The following is a 23,176-nucleotide window of genomic DNA, read 5'->3' on the forward strand; positions in this document are numbered from 1 at the left end:
TGAAAAGCTCAATCAAAGCAGCGGCAAAAGATATAGTTTTCAGTCTGGATTTGAAAGTAGTAAGAGTTGCGGACCTGCAGGATTCTGGTAGTTTGTTCCAGATAGTCGGGGCATAATATCTAAACGCTGCTTCTCCATGTTTAGTTCTTACTCTTGGAACAGAGAGCAGACCTGTCCCAGAAGACCTGAGACTCCTGGATGGTTCATAGTTATGCAGGAGATCGTTAAAATAATTTGGTCCTAAACCATTGAGTGCTTTAAAAACCAGCAGCAAAACTTTATAATCAATTATTTGACAGACAGGAAGCCAGTGTAAAGACTTCAGAATGGGACTGATGTGATCCACTCTTTTAGGGTGTGTGAGGGCTCGAGCAGCGGCGTTCTGAATTAGCTGCAGCTTTCTAATCTATTTTTTGTGAGACCTGTGAAGACACCATTACAGTAGTCGAGTCTGCTGAAAATAAAAGCATGGACAAGTTTTTCCAAATCCTGCTTTGACATGAGTCTTTTAATCCTAGATATGTTCTTAAGGTGATAGTATGCAGACTTAATAATTGTTGTAATGTGACAGTTACAATTCAGATCTGAGTCCATCACTACACCTATAATCTCCTTCCCCCTGTAAAGTAAATGTTTTAATGATCATTTTAATGGCCAGCTGTTATCATTGACATTTTCATTGCACATATCAAACACCCTGGAGTGACTGTACTGTTACGATATATATGTTTTTAGATCATTATAAAATTAACTGTAATAATGATGACCAGTGGTAGTCGTATACTGTATGTACAAGTAGGAATACTAGAGAAATACTCTTTTACAAAAATGACACAAGTCATGTGTTCAAAGTATTGGGATCAAAATAAATTTAAAAAGTACTAAAAGTCAAAGTAATCATTATGCAGAAAAGCCCATTTCAGGATCATACACAAGATAGTATTGGATAATAATTGTTGATGCATTAATTGCTTATTTGAAATACTTTATGGTTGATAGCCATCAATTGTGATTTAAATGTTTATTTATGTTGTGTGTTGTATCAATGGGCTAAAACTTAGATTTAAATAGTACAACCCTGAAGCTCGTTTCCTTGTGTGAAGAAGAAAGAAATGAAACTACTCAAGTACCACATATAAATGTATTTGGTAACTTTCGACCACTGATAATAAGTTATGGATTTTAACACATTAACCTGCATATATTTCATTTGAATAAGCAGTTTCTGAGCCTCAGTGAACTGACTTGAGGCGGTAAAGTGTGTGTTGATCTGGGATGTTGTGATCTCACACTGTGCGTAGCTCCTCTCCGCTGCATGATTGGCTTTACACATTTCTCCCTCTGCTTTTCAAAAATCACTTGTGTGACAGCAGAGCCACATGGCCGGGCGACGCCCCTTCCACACAGCGGCCATGTCCCCGGAGATAAGACACTGTTACAACTTAAATTACCAGATGGGAGTTTACTCTCCAGGCCTGAGGTCATGTTTTTCATTTGCAACCAAACGCATCGGCTTACATGTATGGCCGATTAATATGAATACATAATAATGGCCACTAGTAAGATGATTATCAGAATGTGTATAATCAGAAATAAAATATTTGAGATTATAAACATCAATTTGATTCGAGCAAGTAGCCTACATTAATGGACATGATGGGTTCAATGCGCCGTTTCCAATGAAAGCAGCGCAAATCTGTGCGCATAATGGCTGTATCATGTAACTGCACAGTCTGGCAGTTGCATGTAGGTAAGAACAACGCTAAAGTCCCTATCATGTCAAATGACTTAACACACACACACACACGCACGCACACACAAACACAAACGCACACTGTCACTCCGGGTTCACTATCAAAGCGGCACATTTGCTCTGTTTCTCCTCAACAGCCGCAGCCTCCCCTCCCTCCCTACAAACACACCGCGGCGCCATGATCTCTTTGTTTCCTTCGGGCCGAACCCGACAACACCGACACTTTCTAGGGCTGAGTCCCGTGTCTCTGAGCCCCGGACACCGCTCCGTCCTTACCGATACAGACTCCCTTCGTCACTCCCGGGCCTCCGGAGCTCCACTTTTATTCTGGCCGACACGTAAGAGCCCGCGTCAGGCTACACCTCCGCGTCACCGGGAACAACAACACGGAGATTGGAGAAGAGAAGGACGAGAAAGCAGATGGCGACACTAACCGGAAGTGTCCGATGTGGGAACGGAAAAGGCCGGAAAATACCGACGACTGGCGGATTCTAACGAAACCTTCCCGCCTTGTTAAGAGTTTGGCAAAGGTTTTACAAAAAGCACTTTAATAATGATGTAACAAGAACAACGATAATCTGGTGGATAAACAAGATGCTATTAGGAAGTGAAGCCTATTATTAGAATTTAAGGGTTGTTCGGTTCAATTTATCAAGAAAACTGTTCCCCATTTGTATTGTAGTTGAATATGAAAATAGTTATCACAAAGACCTATGACCTTATAATGCGTTTTTATAATTAATCCTGAATTGTTTGATTTAATTTATCCTGCAAAACAAACAACGTTTTAATGTTAATCATTGCAATAATTTGGATTGAAGAGTTAACATATATTCTAAGTCTACTTTCACTTTTAACGTATTTATTTACTTTATATGTTTATTTTCCTGATTGCTCTTATATACGTTTACTTAAGTAGTAATTTCAATATAGGACTTTTACCTTTAACATATTTTTTACAATCTGGTATTAGTACTTGTCCACCACATTTTGGGAGGGAAATATTGCACTTTTACTGGAGGCTGTAATTATTTGAAACACGAGTAGAATAAGATATCCGTCATTTGCCCCACAGCAGGAAATGGACATGGCTATTGGTTATTAGTGAAAGTTGTAGACATTCTTACGACAACCACCAGAGGGAAGCATGAGACCATTTTAATGATCACTGCAGCTGAAATGCAAGCTAGATATGAAGTACTTCACTTACAATTTTTTTGTTGCTTTGTAATCCTCGTTTATCATTGTGATCACCATATTTATTAAACCTTACTCGGTTTTAACCACACACGAGAAAAAGACACCAACAAAATTACCAACTGACTGATATTGATTTTTTTCTACACGCTTGCCGTTAGAAGAAATTAATCAATACCATATTTAGCCTAAAATAATTAAGAAACATAAAGTTAATAATTTAAATAATAACAACAGTCTTATTTTTCTTTCAAGCCTCAGATTGCAAAGCATCACATGAAATCTATCAGGATACAGGACAGAGAGGCAGCCATTGGGTTTATCTCCCCAGATGGTGGCGCTGTAGAGCTGAAAAAACTCTCCCACCATGTGCTTCTCAGTCTGCCTCCCCTCCTCCTCCTCCTTCTCCTCCTCCTCCTCCTCCTCCTCCTCCCCCTCCCCAACGACAGAGTGAAGAGCTGCTGGTGTGTCATCACGCAGATATGTGGAGTTTATCAAGGCAATTCCTTTTATAATCCTCCTGATGCTCGTTGCCGGTGTTTTATCTGTTTAATAGCATTTTACTGCGACAAGCCGTAAAAAACACCCTTTTTATTGTGACACCAAACACATTGTTTGGGGAATTGACCCTGCCTGGGTAATGAACAGCAGTGAATTTGCAGCCAGTTATAAAAAATCAGGAGGGGAGGAGTGTGGAGGGGCTGAAGGGGGGTGACAATTTTGACCCAAAGTCAAGAGGAGGAATATTTTACAAGAAGGGGGAGGAAGCGTGCTCCATTAGAGGTTTTCAAAAAGGCTGATATAGCTCTTCTGATTTTGCAGCAGTGACATCCATTAGTAAACGTTTTAACAAGTGCAACATGTTTAACACGTGCCGTTTTTGTCATATTTTTTGATCTGAAAAAGCGCTGAAGAAACGTAGGCTATATCAAAATGATATGGAACGCAATGGTAAATAAATGAAAAACCCTAAATAACTGAAAGATGGCAAACATAAAAACAGAGGCTCCCCATATAACATTATTCAAACCATATGCCAATATCTTGTTGATGTGTACTCATCCTTTTTAGGTGGTCATAATTAAAGACAGAGTAAAAAAACAAACATGACATGTATATTTCTTATGCTTCATCATATACAGTGAATGACAGATGGAGAACTCATGATTCTCTTGTGGGAGAACATGTTAAAGAGAAGTGGGCTCTCCATGAAATAAAACTAATTTTACATGCACACGCAGACACCAAAAGAGAACAAATCAATAGAAGCATTTGGTCTATTATCATAAACACACAGTGTGTTTGCAAGTTGGTGTGTGTGTGTGTGTGTGTGTGTGTGTGTGTGTGTGTGTGTGTGTGTGTGTGTGTGTGTGTGTGTGTGTGTGTGTGTGTGTGTGGGAAGAATGGTGTTTTTTATCTCCAGATGGTTGACTGAGACTTGGCTGGTTGGTACAGAGTTAGAGAGAGAAAAGCAGGCAGAAGGCGTCTTTTCTACTTGAGCTCAACAAAATGAGTGTGTGTGTGTGTGTGTGTGTGTGTGTGTGTGTGTGTGTGTGTGTGTGTGTGTGTGTGTGTGTGTGTGTGTGTGATTGACCTTGAGGAAGGAGGCTCAGTTGGAGGAGAGAGGGATGAGGAGCACAACTCCCCCCCCCCTTCACCTCCCCTACCCCCGCTGTGCCTCCCCCCTCTGGGTAAAGAACGACTGGCTTCTCATCCTCCTCCTGCCCTCTCTTAGCTACTTCTTTCGTTTCCTATCCATTTATTTTCTTTCTTCTTTTCTGCTTTTACCGACTCTCTCTTTCATGCTTGTTTCTTCCGTTTTCTCCTCTATTCTTCTCTATTCTCCTTGTTTCCTTTTCCCTTTCGTTTCCTCAGCTTGTTACTTTTCCTCTCATTGTTTATATATGTTCTTTCCCCTCTCCTCCCCTCCCCTCTCCTCTCCTCTCCTCTCCTCTCTTCTCCTTTCACCATTGAATGACTGTGGACTCCTCCAACAATCCCTTTCAGCAGCCAAGGTGCTCAGAGAAGAAAAGAAACACAGCCATGTCTAAAGAAAAGGAGAGCAGGGAATCAAACGCCAAACTAAAAGCTCTTTGAAAGCTTTGGAGACTGCAGGATGCCCGGGGGGTGATTTAAAAAAAAAAAAACCTGCCACGGGAAACGGTCAAAGAAGGAGGTGTCACAGTCTGTCTGCGATATGCTTCATATTCACAAAGGGTCCGAAAACAGCGCTTTGATTCCTTCACAACATTTCTATCAGCATGTTTCAATGTGTTCCAGACCGGGTTTTCTTTTATAGGATTTGGTTTTGTTCTGTTGTCCTTTCAAATAATGCCATGGACTTGGATTTGTATAGCGTGTTTGTTAGCTGCTTCACATTTTCTGTTTAGTCATTAAACTCACCTTTGTTTGAATATCTTCCGTCTTTCTCTTCCACTCTGGCACTGGCATACTCCCTTCAAAAATCGTATGGTACAGAGTAACCAAGTTAACATTTGGGTATTCTGAAAGAAGAAAGTGACACATTTTCTATTCTGATTTACAGGCAATAGCAAAACCAAGAAGACAAAACAGATGGGATGCATTTCCCTAATAGCATATTATAACTGCAGTACAGCACACAGTTTTTAAATAAGTACACCATTACAAATACATTAGGCCTACCCCAAAAAATGATCAAGTGACTTTAACCTCTGCCCTTGCAATAAGAAATAAACCTTTGCTGACATGTGTACGTTCTGCATGTGCTCATGATACCTACTTGTTCAAAGAAATCTTGTCGTCTACAAGAACATCTAGTTTCATACAATGTCCCTCAGATCTAATGCATGCCCAGTAGCCAACAATAATATAAGCTATGGAAAAAGGGATAAACTAAGAAGCTGTGCTGAGCAGATAATTACGACACAAAGCAGTCTGAGGAGCAACATGTGTTAGCATTTAGCATTTAGCACCATCTCATTAAGCACTGTGCCCTGCCTTACATTCACTTTATGACAATACATTTGAACTGGTTAGCTTGACAAACAGAGATCCAGCAGAGGCACAGTGGATGAACAGACTGTGTTGTTCGTGGGTAGCATTCAAATAACAGTACGTTGAATAAATTAGATGTTAGCTCTTGATATTTTGAAGTAACAGCCCTAAATCATGTTTGTAGGTATGCAGACTGCAGACTCTTGTGGATATGAGCAGCTGATAAACATGTATATCACATAGACCCTTACGCCTCTGCGGATATTAAATCTAATTTGCCCTTCTGGTGCTGTGTCTGTGATATTCATTGCCGAACACTATAACACATAATTGTGGAAAAACACTTTGTCGACCGATTAAAGAGCTCAAGGGTCCCTTTATGTCCGAGAGACTAAAAAATGGGAAACAATGAAAGCCAAGAACGTTTCCTCGGAAATTCGATCAAAAACAATAAAAACACAACAAATAGAAGCGAGCTTACACAAGTAGAGGGGTTCATCCCTTCATGAACAGTGACACAACTACTACTCAGCAGTACATAACACACTACTCATGTATGACATACTGTACATCTTTTTAAAATGTTGTTACCTTGAAAGGTACTAAACCGTGAAATTTGGATTTTTCGCCCATAGATCACCCTCTCTCTCTGTGTGTGCTATAGGTTTTACTGTTTACACTTGTCTATCTGCACACACACACACACGCACACGCACGCACGCACGCACGCACGCACGCACGCACGCACGCACGCACGCACACACACACACACACACACACACACACACACACACACACACACACACACACTACTCAACTCGTACCAACTTACCTGAAGCCTCGTAATTCACTGTTTGTCAGCCACAGATCTGCATGATGTGCTTGTTGAGGACATCCCATGTGAGATGGGAGGGTCCGATCAAGTCTTAAGAAGCAGAACGGTGTTAAGATACTCTCGTTTTGTCGGCTCCATCCATCTTCTCCTTGTTTCCACTGACCTTTAAAAGAGTGGAAGAGGAGACACGAGAAAAAGCGAGAGGAGACCTTTATCAATGGAGTGTATATCATAATTTTCCTCTTTGTCTCCCTTAAAAACGTGCTGTGAGTGTTCACTAACTAGACTGGTGTCCCCTGCTGCGTAAAAGCTGTTATATCCCTTCCATAATATAATTAGCTCTTCAATTATGATACCAAATCTGAAGTTAGGCAGTGATGTGTAGTAAGTAATCCTTAGAGGCAACAGATAGAAGCATGAAATATAAACTTTAAATTGTGAATGAAGTTTTCAAGTAATCCCATTCTACACTTCACTAAACCCCCCCGCCCCCCTTAGGTACTGTTGCTATGTATTTCATGCTTTGTGGTATAACACATGTGCAGTTTGACATACCATAGTTAGAAACCCACATTAGCTTTTAATAAAAAGAAACAAAGTCAACTTTTATCGGTTAAATATTACCATATGCATGGCTCCTGACAAATATCTCCTTCATGCTAAACCGCCAGGTACATTAAACTAAACAACAAACTAGATTAAGTAACATTACATTGTATTCCTGCATCTTACAGCCCCTATGAGAAAATGTGTGCACTGACAAGGAACTTGTTTACTGCTTTGCATTCAGAGAGAAAGGACATCCATCTAATTTTTCTGTTTGTGCATCCTCGATTCTACATTTAATGTCTGAGCAGAGCAGCTCCTCATTTCCCCTGAGCGGAGACTGAGTGCATGCAGAGGAGGAGTGGGAGGCGAGAGGAGGAGAGAGGAGGAGAGTGGCGGAGAGGCCTAAGCAGGGCTATTTTTATGAGGCACGTAATAAAGATATGGAGATGAAGCATCTATGTGCTACCTGAGGACCCTCTCACTGCTCCCAGTCTGGCCCGACAACCTCTCCTCTTGTTTCTGCTCTCCGGCTCCCGTTGAGGATAGGGAGAGCATGCTGAGATGAATGAGAGTAATAACCCCACTGTCAGGAGAGAGAGCGAGCAGTGGGGAGGGTCATGATGGTGTAAACACAGGAGCTAAAGCTTGCAGGTCTGCGCTTCTATTTTTACTACAGCACAGCGGGGGGGAGGAGGGGAGGAGAAAATGGGATGGAGGGAGGGAAGAGGAAGTGGTATGAAAATGGGATTTCTGCATTATTCATGGGCTCGGTAGAGGAGCATGGACGGCGGCTGGGACATCCTGCACACACACGTTTGTACTTAAATACTCATGAGGACGCTCAATGACATAAAACATTCCCCTGCCAGCACCTTAAAGATTAAACCCACATATTTTACATATTAAAGATCTACTTATCATACCTTCGTAATAAATCAAACGTGTAAGGGGTATACAGAACACATATGCATTCCATCTTTCGTTTTGAGTGAAAAACTGTGTTGAGAAGGAAAGCTGGCACTGGCTGTAATGTCTGCAAGATAAATAAACAGCTGTGAGATTTAAGCAGCATGAGTATAGTTTATTTAAATCAAAAACAATTAAAAAAAGAACATCCTTCAGTTGAATAATACAATAACATTTAACGTAAGGAGTTAGCTAAGATTTCCTGCATGTCAGTGTGTCTTACTATAAGAGCATTTGTTTGCTTTTATATTAGTAAAAAGTAAAGTCAAAATAACCCTGCATTTTGTTGCTTTTTTGTTTGTGTTTGTGTTTTTCAATTGATATTTATTTGTGTGTGTACCTTGTTCAGGTTTTTTTGTCCTTGAACCCTTTCACCTTGGTCATATGCATCTCATATTCCACAGCAAGTTTAAGGATTTTTTGATATCAATATTTGATGCTATGATATCCTTGTGTGTCTTTGTACATCTCTCCTAACCGGTTTGTGTTTGTTGATGGATGCCATATTATTTACATGGATGAGTGTCCTTCTCAGGGTTGTGTCACGCTCAGTAAAACCCTCTGTGCTGTAACTGTGCAGTTTTTCAGCTTTCTGCTCCCTCTTCCAGACTGGCAGAAAGATCATGTTTCCTCACGATTGATCTTCAAGAATCACAACACGTTTATGTTACACAAACTCACATGACAGTGAGGTTTAGCAGTGGGTTTGTTATATGAATAGGCTCTGCCTGCTAATGTAATGTATTACATATATTCCGGGGTGTCATGGAAATAAACAAAAGGACAGTACAGAACTGGGAGACATTATCCAGACTACAGAAGTAGGAGTGATGATATTTCTTTCAAGAACAGATATTTTAGATTTGCTTATGTACAAATGAAAGATTGCAAATCAGTCATTATCATATGTGCTGGTTTTATCACATGTATTATATTTAAAACTATTGATTATCTCATCTTACTCTTGGCAAAAAATGTCGGACTGTTCGTTTAAGGTAGTACATAATCTTTTCATGAGGGCTTTCTTCTAAGTAGTGATATCAAACAAAGATTTCAGCTGGCATAGACAGGAAGAGTCTTGCACCGCCTGAACTGCAGTCTTGTATTTATTTAACCCTGTTGTGGGACGTTTCACGATCTATGATTTATAGTTGGTTGTGGTAAAACTGTGGCGTTAACCTCACTCACCTTGGCTCACCTCCATTCCACCCTGGGACCTGAGCAGGCAGCAGCAATGTCCTGCAGAGATGCAAAAGACAGAGAATGAGAAAGACACAGAGACAGAGGAGAGATAAACAGAGTTTGTGAAATATATCTGCAGCCGCTCGGCTGTTGGCCAGGATGCTGCTGCTGTAACGCCCTTAATCTGACTGGCAAGGCTTGATGCTGATCTGACAGCTCCTGCTGATGAACTGTGGAGAGAAGGGAAAACACACACACACACACACACACACACACACACACACACACACACACACACACACACACACACACACACACACACACAATGTTGTTGTTGCAGCACCCCCAAATCACAAAGATCTAATCCAACAACATCATCTGATCGACATCATCTGTCTGTTTGCAAACTGCGGGCACGAGTCAAACTATTACAGTACAAGCCCTAAACCACAATTACTAAAGTAAATTAAAATAAAATAGTTATTTTTTGCTATAACTTTACAAAGAGGACCTAATTTTTGAAGTCGTTTACAATAAAACAAACACAAATAATTGGCTTTCACACTGAAGAGCTCCAATGCCCACTCACACACACCAGTTTGGGAATTAAGTGCATTGCTCCAACCTTTAAAACTCTACTGCCTCTTACGTGTTAAACATGTCGCCTGATATGTGACAAGTTTTGACGTTTGAAGGTGACACGTCGTTTCGGTGTCGTGCGCCTGCTCGGCAGCTGGTCACTGATGAGCGTGTTGCCAACTGATGCCAGAGAAAATACATTGGAGCTGATCATCAGAGCGGAGAGCAGACGTATAGATGTACATCTTCATCAGTTTGTCTCATCTTTCTGTCAGACATTTTCTCCTGTGTTGTCACTGTCATATGAAGGTGGCAAATAATGATCATCATCTCCATTTTATCCCTCATATAAAACCTGATTCCTTGTTCATATGATAATCGGCTTACTAGAGAGAGCTGGATGTAACCTGATAACTTAAATACATGTAAACAAACATCATTTACACATTCATCCATCTGATTAACATCCATCAACATTCGCACTCTCAGAGTAAATGAAACTGTGTTCAGTGATTATGAATCCACCAGTAATGCCAGCTTGATTAGACAGCAGAAAACATAAAGGGCTAATTAGTCTATAGAATAAACAGGGATTAGAGAACTGTGTTTACTGATGTTTTGCTGTAAAACACTTTCCCTTTAATCTTGTAAAAGTAAACTGATAATGTAACATAAAGCAGAGAAAAAAAAAAGATCTATAATCAGTACTGACAGACTCAAAGCCCTTTGATACTGTGTGGTATGTTTCTTTGTGTGTGTGTGTGTGTGTGTGTGTGTGTGTGTGTGTGTGTGTGTGTGTGTGTGTGTGTGTGTGTGTGTGTGTGTGTGTGTGTGCGCGACTGGAATAGCAGGTGACTTGTTTTAGCGCTGAGCCCCATAGTGCTACCTAAAATGGAATAAATATGTGTGTGTATGTGTGAGTGTGTGTGTGTGTGTGTGTGTGTGTGTGTGTGTGTGTGTGTGTGTGTGTGTGTGTGTGTGTGTGTTTGTCTAGCTAATCATGTGTGGCTGAGTGCACTCAACAACAACAACACCCCATCACCAGACAGACAGGCTGGCCGGCAGGGACCCCTGTCCACCATCTGTGTGTGTGTGTGTGTGTGTGTGTGTGTGTGTGTGTGTGTGTGTGTGTGTGTGTGTGTGTGTGTGTGTGTGTGTGCGTGTGTGTTCGACTGGTAGTAGTGATGGTCTGGTCTCCACCTGTCCCCCCTGTCATTACCCAGGAGGTGATGGAGGGGAACAGAGACAGAGCAGAGGGAGGAGGAGGAGCAGGAGGAGGAGAAGGAGGAGTAGGTGAAAAGGGGAGAACAGTGAAGATAAACAGAAAAAGAAAAGAGACAGAAAGAGCAGAGACCTCAGTGTGACATAGTCGCAGGTGAAGAAACCAGAAAGAGACATTGAGAGACTGCAGTAAAGACCTGATGTGACAGAGACAAAGAGACAGGATGCGAACCGACAGACTGTGATGTGGATGTGAGTCAAAGGAAGGATCAAAGAGAAACGATAAGGGGATGGTGAAAGTAGTGAGAAGAAAAAGAAAGCTAGCAGCTCTAAAAAAGATGAAGAGGCCCAACAGTCTGTTAAAGCGGAAAATAAACCCTGGAAGAGCAGAGCAAGTCCGATGTTCAGACAGCCTGATGACAGAAAGCTGTGAATGTGACAAAAGTTAAGCTGTTGAAATATGACAAAAATAAAAATACATATTAACTGAGAACTGATAACCCTAGCTATGTAAGAAATGGTACCAGCAATTACACAAATATTTAGAAACAACTGGCCGTGAAGGAAGTGTAACACTGACATTCTTGTTTTTGTATCAATTGATGAAAGGGGGCTTCATTTATCTTCACTTAAATGTGGAGTTCCTCAAGGCTTAATTCTCGGACCCATTTTATTTCCCCCCGAACGCTCTTTCGGATGACATTATCTGCTGGTTTGGTTGTGAATACTATCATTGCTAGGCTGATTCTACTGCTATAAAGCCTTATGCCACACTTTGACCCTTAACATTTTATGTTCAATGAAATGGCATGCGCAGTAATGCCTGCACTCAAAGCCGTAATTATATCAAATCAAACAAGTTTTATTTATATAGCACATTTTTAAACGATCTTTGGTCAAGCCAAAGTGCTGTACATATAATAAAAAATAACCTACAGTAAAGACACTTTACAGCAAATACAACAGCACCGTTTGTGCAGAATATCACGCTACAGAAGTTCTTGAAATGTCCCTCAATATTTTTCAGCAGTTCAAAGTTATTGTTGATGCTTTTTGGGGCTATTTTTTTGTGACTCCCTTAACACAGGGTCAAAACAAATGTCTTTTTTAATAATATAACATTACAGAGTTGAATGCTTTTGCAGATACAGCCATTTTCAGTATCTGATTTATTGTGAACATACAATACAAACAATAGGTTGCTGCTACTATATTTCCTCTCTGACTTGACAAGGATAGCCTAATAGTTGACCTCAATGTCTGCTTAACTGACCATATTAGGATTACAATGAAAGCAGTATCTCTTTAGCAAATGAATGCATAATGATACTGTTTCTCTGGATATCACTGCTGCCGGGCTGTTTCTGTGGGCGAGGGCAAACATTGCATGGTGAATATGGTTCTTGCATATTGGTGTGATGAAGCAGTTCATTGTCCATCTGCTTGTTTTAAACTCCCTCCATATGGAGGAGCAATGCACTCACAGAAGAGATAATTCATTGTTTCCTTGAATTCAATCTTGCTTCACTTGTAGATCCATAAAACAGTGATACGATACCAAAAATGTTTCTGTTTCTGACTTTGTGACCACAGTAATTAACACAGTTTTTTTTGCTGTGGGTGAAATACAATCCTAATTATTTTAAGTTGCCCTTGTTAAATATGTAATGCTGATACAATAAATGTTAATAAACAGGATTCTTTTAAACAATTTATATCATTTGTAGCATAAATATGTCAATAAATAAATGGTTGAGTTTTTGGATTAAATACAATCAAATATTAAGGATATAATACACATAAAAGGGTACGAAATGTAATGTTTTTAAGAGCAGATTTAACCACGAACTCATATGCACTTTGTTTTTCTGATCTAGGGGGTTAACACAGGGTTAAATCACACAAACACAAACACACACTTCCAGGAACCCTCCTGTCCCTCAGGCTCACCAGGATTCAGATGTCATGAGTGTATTCTCCCCGGATCAGTGGGAGGTCACGGTAATTAGCACATTTCACACTCGTCTGCCAGCATATATACACACACGCACGCACGCACTCACACACACACACACACACACACACACACACACACACACACACACACACACACACACACACACACACACACACACACACACACACACACACACACACACACACACACACACACACACACAGTCACTGAGACATGTTAATTAATGACTTAAGACAACAGAAATGAGAACCACTCAGAGTTTTTGGTTGAGGGTTACAAGCTTGTTTATGATTAACTGTTAAAGTGAACAGCTAATGTTAAAGACTCTTCATCTCCCCATTGATATTGTTGAAGTTTCATATCACATTTGGAGTATTCTGAGTCATTGGCAGGGTATCCAAACGTAGACAATGACACTACATCTCTCTCTCTCTCTCTCTCTCTCTCTCTCTCTCTCTCTCTCTCTCTCTCTCTCTCTCTCATTAATAGTCTCCCTTAAGGTACCCCTCTCCGCTGCTCTCAGTTTCCCATCAAAAACAGACGAGTTAGTTTCGGCTACACTTTGATTATGCTAAAGAAACATTCTAATTAAAAAAAATGCATCATCGTAAAGCTATACAAAACAAACAATGTCATATTAATTGATGTCAAAGCGCCAGTATGAGCTGATATAAAATATAGGCAGATGATATTTGCACCCGGTTGAATATAGTCAACAATGCTATTTGCACCAGGTTTTTTTTAATGTATAGTATGTATGTATGTTTTTAATGTATATCTGTTTAAACTCTGTTTTTATATAGTTACATTATAATATATGCACACTCCACATAGGAAAACCTTTTTGGTATGATAAGACAATGCTGTTAAAATGCCAATTTGTATTCATTTAAATAAATAATCAGCACGAGTTTTAGATGTGGTTCACGGGTAACTCGCAGATATAAATCATTTGCATACAAAATATGTTGCGTACTTATCAGACACCTGCAAACCATTCAGAATCAAATAATGATAATAACAAAAAAATAATTCTCTATGCTTCTGTGCCATTGCTCTAAATTACTTTTCAAAGCTGTTACTAGGCAACAGTCAGATTCCACTTGTTGCGGTTATAATTATTCCAAGCCCGACAAAGATAATGTTGACGCAGAGGTCTAATTAAAGACTGTTTTGTTGCAAAATCTAATCTATAGACAATACATAAATGGTAAACACACTGACTCACTGTGTGAAAACAATGCAGGCTTAGCTGTTTTTATTTAACTGCCTGTGCTCTAAATCTATGTTTCCTACCCCAAAATGATAAGGGATGAAAAGAAAAGGTCCAATTATCCTGTGGTGTGAGCGGGATCAAGTCTACATGAAAAAGGTCAAATTGCTTTTTGACTACAACAATAAACTTTGTTTCTAAAAAACACACCCAAATTCCCAAATTACCAAAAACCAATGGGAAACTGAAAGACACATCACCCTAACCTGGCCTTGTTTCAATATTGAATTTGGCAGGTATTAATATAGGTTTTTTTTCTTTCCAGATCTTATGAAACAATGTAATTGAGGCTCCTTTCTAAAGTATCTGCCTTGATATCAACAACTCAAGTTAATGCAGGAAGATTAATTTAGAAATAAATCAATAAAAGATGGCAGTTTTGGCCCTGATAAGGTGTGTAATTTAACCAAACATAAACTTCAGCCTGAGGCATTTATAATAAAGGCAGTGGTTCCCAACGTGGGGGTCAGAATGAGGCAGAGTATTCGTTTTAGTACGTAGCTTAAAACACCACAATGCCTTTGTACACCTGGGCGGAGCTGCTAGCATGGCTGTGGCCTCTTGTGTTTGTTTTTATAGGCAATGTATCTCTTCGATCATAATGTAAATCCACTCCGCACTACTCCTGAAGACAAGCGTTATTCCTTCAGTTTGAGCATCTTGTGTTTTGATCACAGATGATCTCTCTGTGAGACACGTGTGTATAAAAAAACTCTGAATAAAACATTAAACAATATCTATTGATATTGAAAGCCTCCATCCTCAAACATGACATTATTATGAGACTATAAACATCAACCAACCCCTCCTCCTCCTTCTTCTTCTTTGTGCAGGGATAAAGCCATGTTGCTGAATTCTAGGCATGCTCCCTCATTGATCCGTCTTCACTCATATTGCTGTGTTAAATTGAGTGTAAATGGATGGCACGGAGCTGTAACACAAAAGGTCGGAGGTCAAACCCTCAGGATCCTAAACAGCCTCAAGCAGCTGCTGCTCCCTTTGACCTGGGGACCTTGATGAAAGAGGTTTGGAGGACGGAAAGAAAATGAGGAGGACAAAGGCAGGAGATGGAAGAGAGAAGAGACTGACGGACAATACATCAGTAATGCACCTTCAAACAAACATGGAATACAGTCTCTTTCATGCATAATGACACTGGTACGTTTTAAAATTAGGAGTTGGCCTTCAATCAACACTCAGCGAGCAGATTACACCCCCAAGCTTTTCAAAGAATATTCTTCCCGGTGAATGGATGGCCTTGCTTTTCAGCGTGCAGAACTGAGCTTTTTCAAAACACTGTTGAAAGGATGTTCACCTTCAGATCACTGTACTCGTGGTTAAAGCATTTACTTTGGATGTATAAGACAAGCCAGAGACTCTGCTATACTGTCTGCTGAATAAACATCACACCTCCTACTGATTGTTGAAACTTGAAGTAAATCACAAATGAGTACTTTTTGATAATATACAGCATACAATATATAATATATAAATATGTTTGGACTTCTTAAACTACAGCAGATCAAAGTTTTTTAATTCAGCTAAAATATATATTTCTATATTTCTTCTAGTGGTTATTGTTTAGGTTTGTGTAGCCTGTAACCTGTATTATTCTGGTTCACTCTCACCTTTATAGTTTAGTTTCTGGAACAGCAGAAACCTTTTTCCAGTGAAAAGGTTTAAACATCTGACTGTGAACATACCTGGACCAAATGGCAAATGTAGCGACAGTCCAGTAAACAAAGTGGACTGTTTAGCTGCTGAAGAGATAGACATTTGTCTCGGGGTGAACAAAACTACAGCAAAAGGAAATAGAAACTAGACTTAGATTCACGTGGTCAGAAACATGCCTCCAAATGCTTGCTAAAATCCTTAGAAACTGCTATTTTCTTTTGACCTGTTTGCCATATCAATTTCAAAGATCATTGTGACAAAACAAAACAGCTACTGCAAGTTAACGGGACTTTCCAAGAGGCCATGATTAACGAACCATCCTTAAGTTTGCCAACCCGCAGGCAGTCCAAACAACAAACCCAATACAGGAAGGTTACACTATAGGGACTCAGATACTGTCATGCAACAATAGCTGGAAAGCTACAGCAACAAAGCAAAAATAAACTACCTAGCAACAAGGTGTGGGGGGCAAAGAGCAGGTATTTATACTGGATGAGGTAATGAGGTAATGAGGAGCAGGTGTGCAGGTGGGTGGAGATGAGGTGACTGGGGAAGGTGGGGACACGCTAAGGGCATCTGGAGGACAGGGTGGGGGGGGGGGGATGAGAATGTGTGGAAAGATGCTGGAGTCAGACCCAGTAGACCCAGATGCGTCGGGCTCTACTGCACCGAGATATCTCAGAAATACGTAAATGTTGTGTGGAATATTCTTGTGTCCTCTGAGTGTTCAAACCTAATGGTAAAAACATTACTCATGCCTAAGTTGCCGCAAACAGATATTCTCGGGAACAAAAATGAAATAAGTTTTAATTGACTGATTTGTACGGGACGAATATACAGTATGGCATTTCCATGGCATGTTGATCAAAAACAAGCTGCAACACTCTTCTTCCTGTTTCCTGTTGCAAGCTAATGTTATACACTGTAAATGTAATTTGACTGTAAGTTGACTGCACGGAAGACCCATGAATAAAATATCTACTAAAGGGAGAGAGAGATAAACATGTTGAGCTCTTTTAGACACATCCCATTATCTAGGTTCTGTGTATATCATTAAAAGAAACATTTTGTGGCATTCCTGCGATTCTGAGCATCAAAATGATTTTAAAGCTGTTATTTTTGTAGTAGTTCATCATGTTGCTTTAAGCTTTGAGAAACCAATATCAAAATGCATGAACACTGTTTCACACAAAAACTGTGCTTCCATATGTAGCCACATTACTGTCGACATGGTATATTACCGTGACTGCAGCGTGGGTTCATCCATGACTTGTACAGCAGTGTAGCTGATTAAAGAAAAGGAACTTGTTCACACACATGAACCCTTTAAAGACCGCTGCACTCCAGCAGCGTGAGGCATGGAGTCAGAACTCAGAGCAAGGTTACTGAGCTGCAGGAGTATCATACTGGTAATTACTGAGGCAGTTATACACACACACACACACACACACACACACACACACACACACACACACACACACACACACACACACACACACACACACACACACACACACACACACACACACACCGTACACACTCAGGCATCTGACATCGGCAACTGGTGCCACCGCAGCAAGCAGCTAATTGGATCATTGTCTGGAAAGGGGAGAGGAGGAGCGAGGGATGAGAGGAGGAAAAAAGAGGGGAAGCAGGCAGTGGAGAGAAAACAGATTAATGAGACCAACAGCTCTCAGAAGACTGCTGGGCAAGGTGAAACCCACCAGGGATAATAAGCGCTGTAGATTCATCTGTTTCCATCGAAACCAAAACAATTTATATTTATTTTTTAGAATAATATTCTGATGATTATAGTATGCAATCTTTCGTCATTCGGCCTCATAAAAATAAATATTAAAATGTCATGGAAAGTTTCCCAATTACTTGAAAGCTCCATCAATCAATATCCTGCAGTGAATACATAGACTCACCCATGAGGTCCCACATGTGTGCCCAGGACCCACAGAGATTTAGCAGATAATACTTGCAGCTCTTTGGAGCTTGTAAGCCTCTAATAACTTATAGTTTTATTTTTGCAGCACATTTACAGTTCGGTCCAGTCTCATTAACCTTTATGCAGCAGCAGCAAACAATCTCTGATAAAGCCACTGCACATAAACAGCAGACCAGTAAGAGACAAGCAGGGGAACATAATGGAACATTTAGCAGCTAAAGAGACAGATATTTTTCACAGGAGTTTGAAGAGACCAAAAACGGAGCTACAAGAGACAAAAACACATTAGCCACGTGGTCGGAAACACATTACTGGATGTGTAAAAATGTAGCTGTTCGGTAACAAGTTTGCCATGTTAACTTTAAAACGTAATGATACAGTATATCAACTGGATAAAGCTACACCCACATGGCCAAGAGAATCAGTAAGTACATGTTTAATCTGACTTTAAACAAGACTGCAAATTAGGTTTTCTGTCAGCACATTAAACTCATCCTCTTTCTATAAATGGATAGTAGTTTATTCTATAAACAGACTTAAAAAAAAACCTTTCCCTGAATGGCTGACCTGTTTTTTTTGTCACAACAGGACACATGTGTTGATATTTATTGTTGCTGAATAAAGAGGGACAAATTGGTGTATGTATGTGTGTGTGTGTTTATTTGTGTGTTTGTGGGTGTGTTTTTACTGGAAGCTGTGGCTAGGGGAAGAATGACTCATATAGATAGTCTAGTGAGACAATGAGGGCTGCTGGAAGATATCACTCTGCATGTGTGATCATGTGTGTGTGTGTGTGTGTGTGTGTGTGTGTGTGTGTGTGTGTGTGTGTGTGTGTGTGTGTGTGTGTGTGTGTGTGTGTGTGTGTGTGAGTTCAGGCTTCCTCTTCCTTTTCCCTTTCCTCAAAAGGATGCACCAGGTGCAAAAAAGCACACAGAGAACTGAAGGGTATACAAGAGAAAAAATAATGAATTACCAATCTGACTTTTCATCCCAGCTATCCATCTTCAGTTCCTCCTGATTGATTATTTTATTGGAGTTCACTTCATATACCTTTTTTAGTTTTATAAATTGTCTTTAAAAAAAAATTACAACACATTAAGGAAGCTCTTCCTTTGTTTATGCATGATGCATGCAGGAAGTGTGAGGACTCATTACAATATCAGACGAATATGAAATATGAACTGATCTGCATCATTAACCATTGAGCTGAAAAATTACTAAAAATATTAACAAGATCTTATAAATCATGCCGCCCAAAGGAAATGTTAATGAATATTAAACGCCTGAGGGGACAATTAAATGACTAGTTATTAACACCGTGAAGTGACAAGTCTCAAATGCAGCCAGAAAAAAATATTACTTGATTGTTTCAAACAATAACTTTTCTTTTTGTTGTTGTGGATATCTCTCTACAGTATGTGTGTGTGAACGAGGACAGGGTCTTATTGTTCTCCTCTAAACACCCTCTCTGAGTGACCGTCTTCCTGTGAGGAGAACCAGGCCCTTCAGCAGCTCGCAGTTCACTCTTTTTATACCGTTTCATGTTTGATGATTACAGACTGACAGAAAGGACACAAAGAGCTCCAGGCTTTTAGCATCACGGACAGTCCGAATCCAAGATGCTCTTTCAGGTCTCTAATCAAAGGCAGGACTATCATTACTAACTTTTATCTGGGGAGAGTCGATAGCTTGTTTGATTAAAGGAAAATTATTTCTATGCAACCAGTCTGATTTGTTGTTTCTGGCATTATTCCGTCTAGTTACGATAACATTTTGATGTTGTTAAGGCTCTGCTTAGAGGCAAATAAAGTGCAGCATAATTACATGTCCTAACAAAAGCCATATTTCTAGCCTGTTTGTACATCATCAAATGTTGCTAACAGAGCTCCACAAGCTCGGAGGTGATAGATTTGATATATTTATCTGATGTCTCTATGTTGGTTTTCAATTAAAGGGATCGTTAAATGTTCCCATTTGTGCAGCTTGTGGTCATAAAAGTAAATTGCTCACAAACTCATCTTTATTATAATGGAGTTTAAATTCTACACAGTAAATAAAGTACACCGGAATTAGCCAGAAACTTTACAGATCTAAAACCAGTTCACACTGATGTACCATGGTTGTGAAACTAGATGCCTCGGAGAAAAAGCCAGTGTTTCTGTGACTTGCTTTGGCTAATAAACCTTCTTGTGTTCATTTGTATACAGCAGAAAGTACAGGACAATAGATCACACTTAAAAGGTTATATGATACACTAATGACAGAACTTTTGGGAACGCTTTATTGCCCGAACGCTCTTAATAATTCCTCAGCAAGTTTCCTGGATATAATTTGCTGCTAAGGGAAATAGGAATTTCTTTGCAAGAAAAGCTTAAAATGAAATCTCAATTTGTTATGCTTGCCTGAAGACACATTTTCCTTTTTGCTAGCTGACTTGCTATACTCTGACTAAATGCTTTGTATAGAAAGTATTTGCACAGCCGGATATCCAAACCATTAGGCTACTTTGAAATAATCAACTGGAATTAACTGTACCAATTAAACTGTGTCTCTATTATTCTTGAAGAATAAATGGCACATAATGGACGCACAATATCTTTGCTAAAGAAAAAGAAAGAAATAAGAGGAAATAGGAAACGGCTCAGAAACTAGGACACTATATTGGACACTCCAGTAAAATAACACCAAAGAGCAATATAAAAACACCTATTGAACACTCTATTACAAAACTATCAGGAAAATGGTTTCCTGGAGTGGAGCTAAGGCCAGATGCAGTATTTTCAAGCTCGTCAAAGTTTTCCAATTTCTGTGGCAGAGTGCACTTTGGAGACATGAAATCTCAAAATTGTGAGCTTAAAATTGTTTAGTGAATCAGACGTTGAAAGGATATCAAGTACTCTATTGCAGTAAACCTGTTTTATGTGAGCAAGGCAGCTGATAATCTACAGCTGTTGAATAAAAATGAGAGAGCATCCACAGGAAAGGCAAAGAAGACGAAAGAGGACGTGGCTTATTCTGGTAAACACTGTCTGAACTGATGTGCAGTGAGACGGAAGAGGAGAAAAATAGAAGCTGCTGTCAAAGATAATGTCTCTCCCCCTTCCCCACTCTCTTTCTCTCGATCTGAGCAGGCACTGAATAATTTAAAGCTTTACAGTACAGCCGGTGATAAAGTCAGCCAAACGGCAGCAGCTCTGACTGAGACAGAGGCAGACGAAGGTAGAAACATCACGGCTCGATATTTGACTCTCTGTGATAAGCAGAACATACAGCACTCATTGTCTGCAGAGAGAGGACCATTTCCTAGATTACTGTTCCAGATAAAGATGCAATGTAACCTGATTACATCTCAATTCTACGATGTAATTCAGGGAGGCTGACGCTGTGTGTGTGCATGTGTGTGTGTGTTCCTGCTGTGAAACCCTGAATAGATATTTCCTTAAGAGGACAGTAAGATAACGCAAAACAAACAAGACACAAAACACCTTTACTGGCTGTTGTGCTCTTTATATTACGTCAAAAAAAAAGCAATACATGAGAAAAATGTGGGGAAAACTATTTTAAAGCATCTCAACTAAATGGTAAAATACCCTTGCCATTCCATCTTTTTCTCAATGTGACATAATAACTTTTTGAAATTGTGAGGGGATGTTAGAATTGGTTATACTTTACTATCTGAAAGTTTAATTCTAAAAACTAAATCCAGCTAAATTAGATTAAGCCAAAACGAGGGCTTAATGTGGTTTAATATGTAAGGCATATACTGTAGTTGGAAGTGATAAAAACCTTTTATTGTCTTTGAGTCGGTATTAACTTGAAAAAAAAAAGTAATCAACGTGGATTTGTGTATTTTAAACTAACAAAAAAACATACACAGTGTCAGTTGCAGCACAACACAGGGCCTAAAGCCCCTGTCACACTGTCCCGAAATTGACACCCGATGGACACACGATTAAGGAAATGTTCAAATCCGGCTCTGATCGTAACAACATCGGGCCATTCGTGAGGGCATCTTAAGCCATCGTATGACCGCCGGTGGAGTTTCTCAGGCTCCGGCAGCAACTTCGGGAGCGGTGGCAACATCTTTGGCATCACAAAGCATTGCCGAAGGACCTTGTGAAGGTTCATTTTCGTGTTGACTTCGTGTGTCCATTTTGCCCTTCGTAAGGCATTCGTGAGGGCATCTTAAGCCATCGTATGACCGCCGGTGGAATTTATCAGGCTCCGGCAGCAACTTCGGGAGCGGTGGCAAAATCTTTGGCATGCCAAAGATGGCTTAAGATGCCCTCACGAATGGCCCGATGTTGCTACGATCAGAGCCGAATTTGAACATTTCCTTTATCGTGTGTCCATCTGGTTGTTTTATTGCACAACAAAATAATGTAAACATATTATGTAAATAAACCAATTTGTGTTCTGTGAAACTAAAAAGGATATAATATAACTTAATATCTTCTACATATAAAGACGGAGAAAGTAAAGAACAAAGTCGGAAAATATCAGTACAGTATCATAATACTTTAACATAATTGTTTGTGTTACTTTCGTTGCAGTTGTATGTCTTAAATGTAATGTAAATGTTGCCTTCGTGTGTGGTTTGGGGCCATCTTCGTGCGAAATTCACAATTCCATATTCGTGTGTCCATCGGGTGTCAATTTCGGGACAGTGTGACAGGGGCTTTAGGGACACACGTCTAAGAAGGTGTGACTACATTAGAGCATGCTGCTGCAGTGTAATGTCTACGCTATATATGTATTTTGTGAATGTATCTGAATTTTACTAAATAGTTCTATATCTAGCAGAGGAAATAATATTTAGTGTTATATTTTAAGTTGTATACATTGACTTGAAATTGACTTGAATTTCTTGATTTCAGCTCAAGTAAAAATGACGTATGGGAAGTTTTTTTGTTATGCACAACTGACCATGAATTTAGGAAACTTTTTCTCGTTACATGACATTTAAGAACTCAGTTTATTACAGGAAACCGTCCACAAGCTGGTAAGCTAATGCAGCACTATGTACGTGTGTGTGCGTG

General features: G+C 39.8%; 2 protein-coding genes across 3 annotated transcripts in view; one reads left to right on the top strand and one right to left on the bottom strand.

The window, feature by feature from the left end:
- Positions 1 to 2,191, bottom strand: part of creb1b (cAMP responsive element binding protein 1b) — an 11,662-nt gene extending 9,471 nt beyond the window's left edge. Inside the window, exon 1 of one of the 2 annotated variants that reach the window (XM_010777275.1) lies at positions 1,923 to 2,191. The gene's annotated coding sequence lies outside the window, so the exon portion shown is untranslated. The remainder of the gene's footprint in view (positions 1 to 1,922) is intronic. The other variant, XM_010777274.1, reaches the window with a different exon arrangement.
- The window catches only part of LOC104950719 (Krueppel-like factor 7), a gene marked incomplete at its 3' end in the record, with an annotated part of 58,917 nt that overhangs the window by 711 nt on the left and 35,030 nt on the right, over positions 1 to 23,176 (top strand). The gene's annotated exons all lie outside the window — the stretch shown is intronic.

The sequence above is a fragment of the Notothenia coriiceps genome, unplaced genomic scaffold (assembly GCF_000735185.1).
Source record: "Notothenia coriiceps isolate Sejong01 unplaced genomic scaffold, NC01 NC01_scaffold00017903, whole genome shotgun sequence".
In the NCBI taxonomy this organism is placed as follows: Eukaryota; Metazoa; Chordata; class Actinopteri; order Perciformes; family Nototheniidae; genus Notothenia; species Notothenia coriiceps.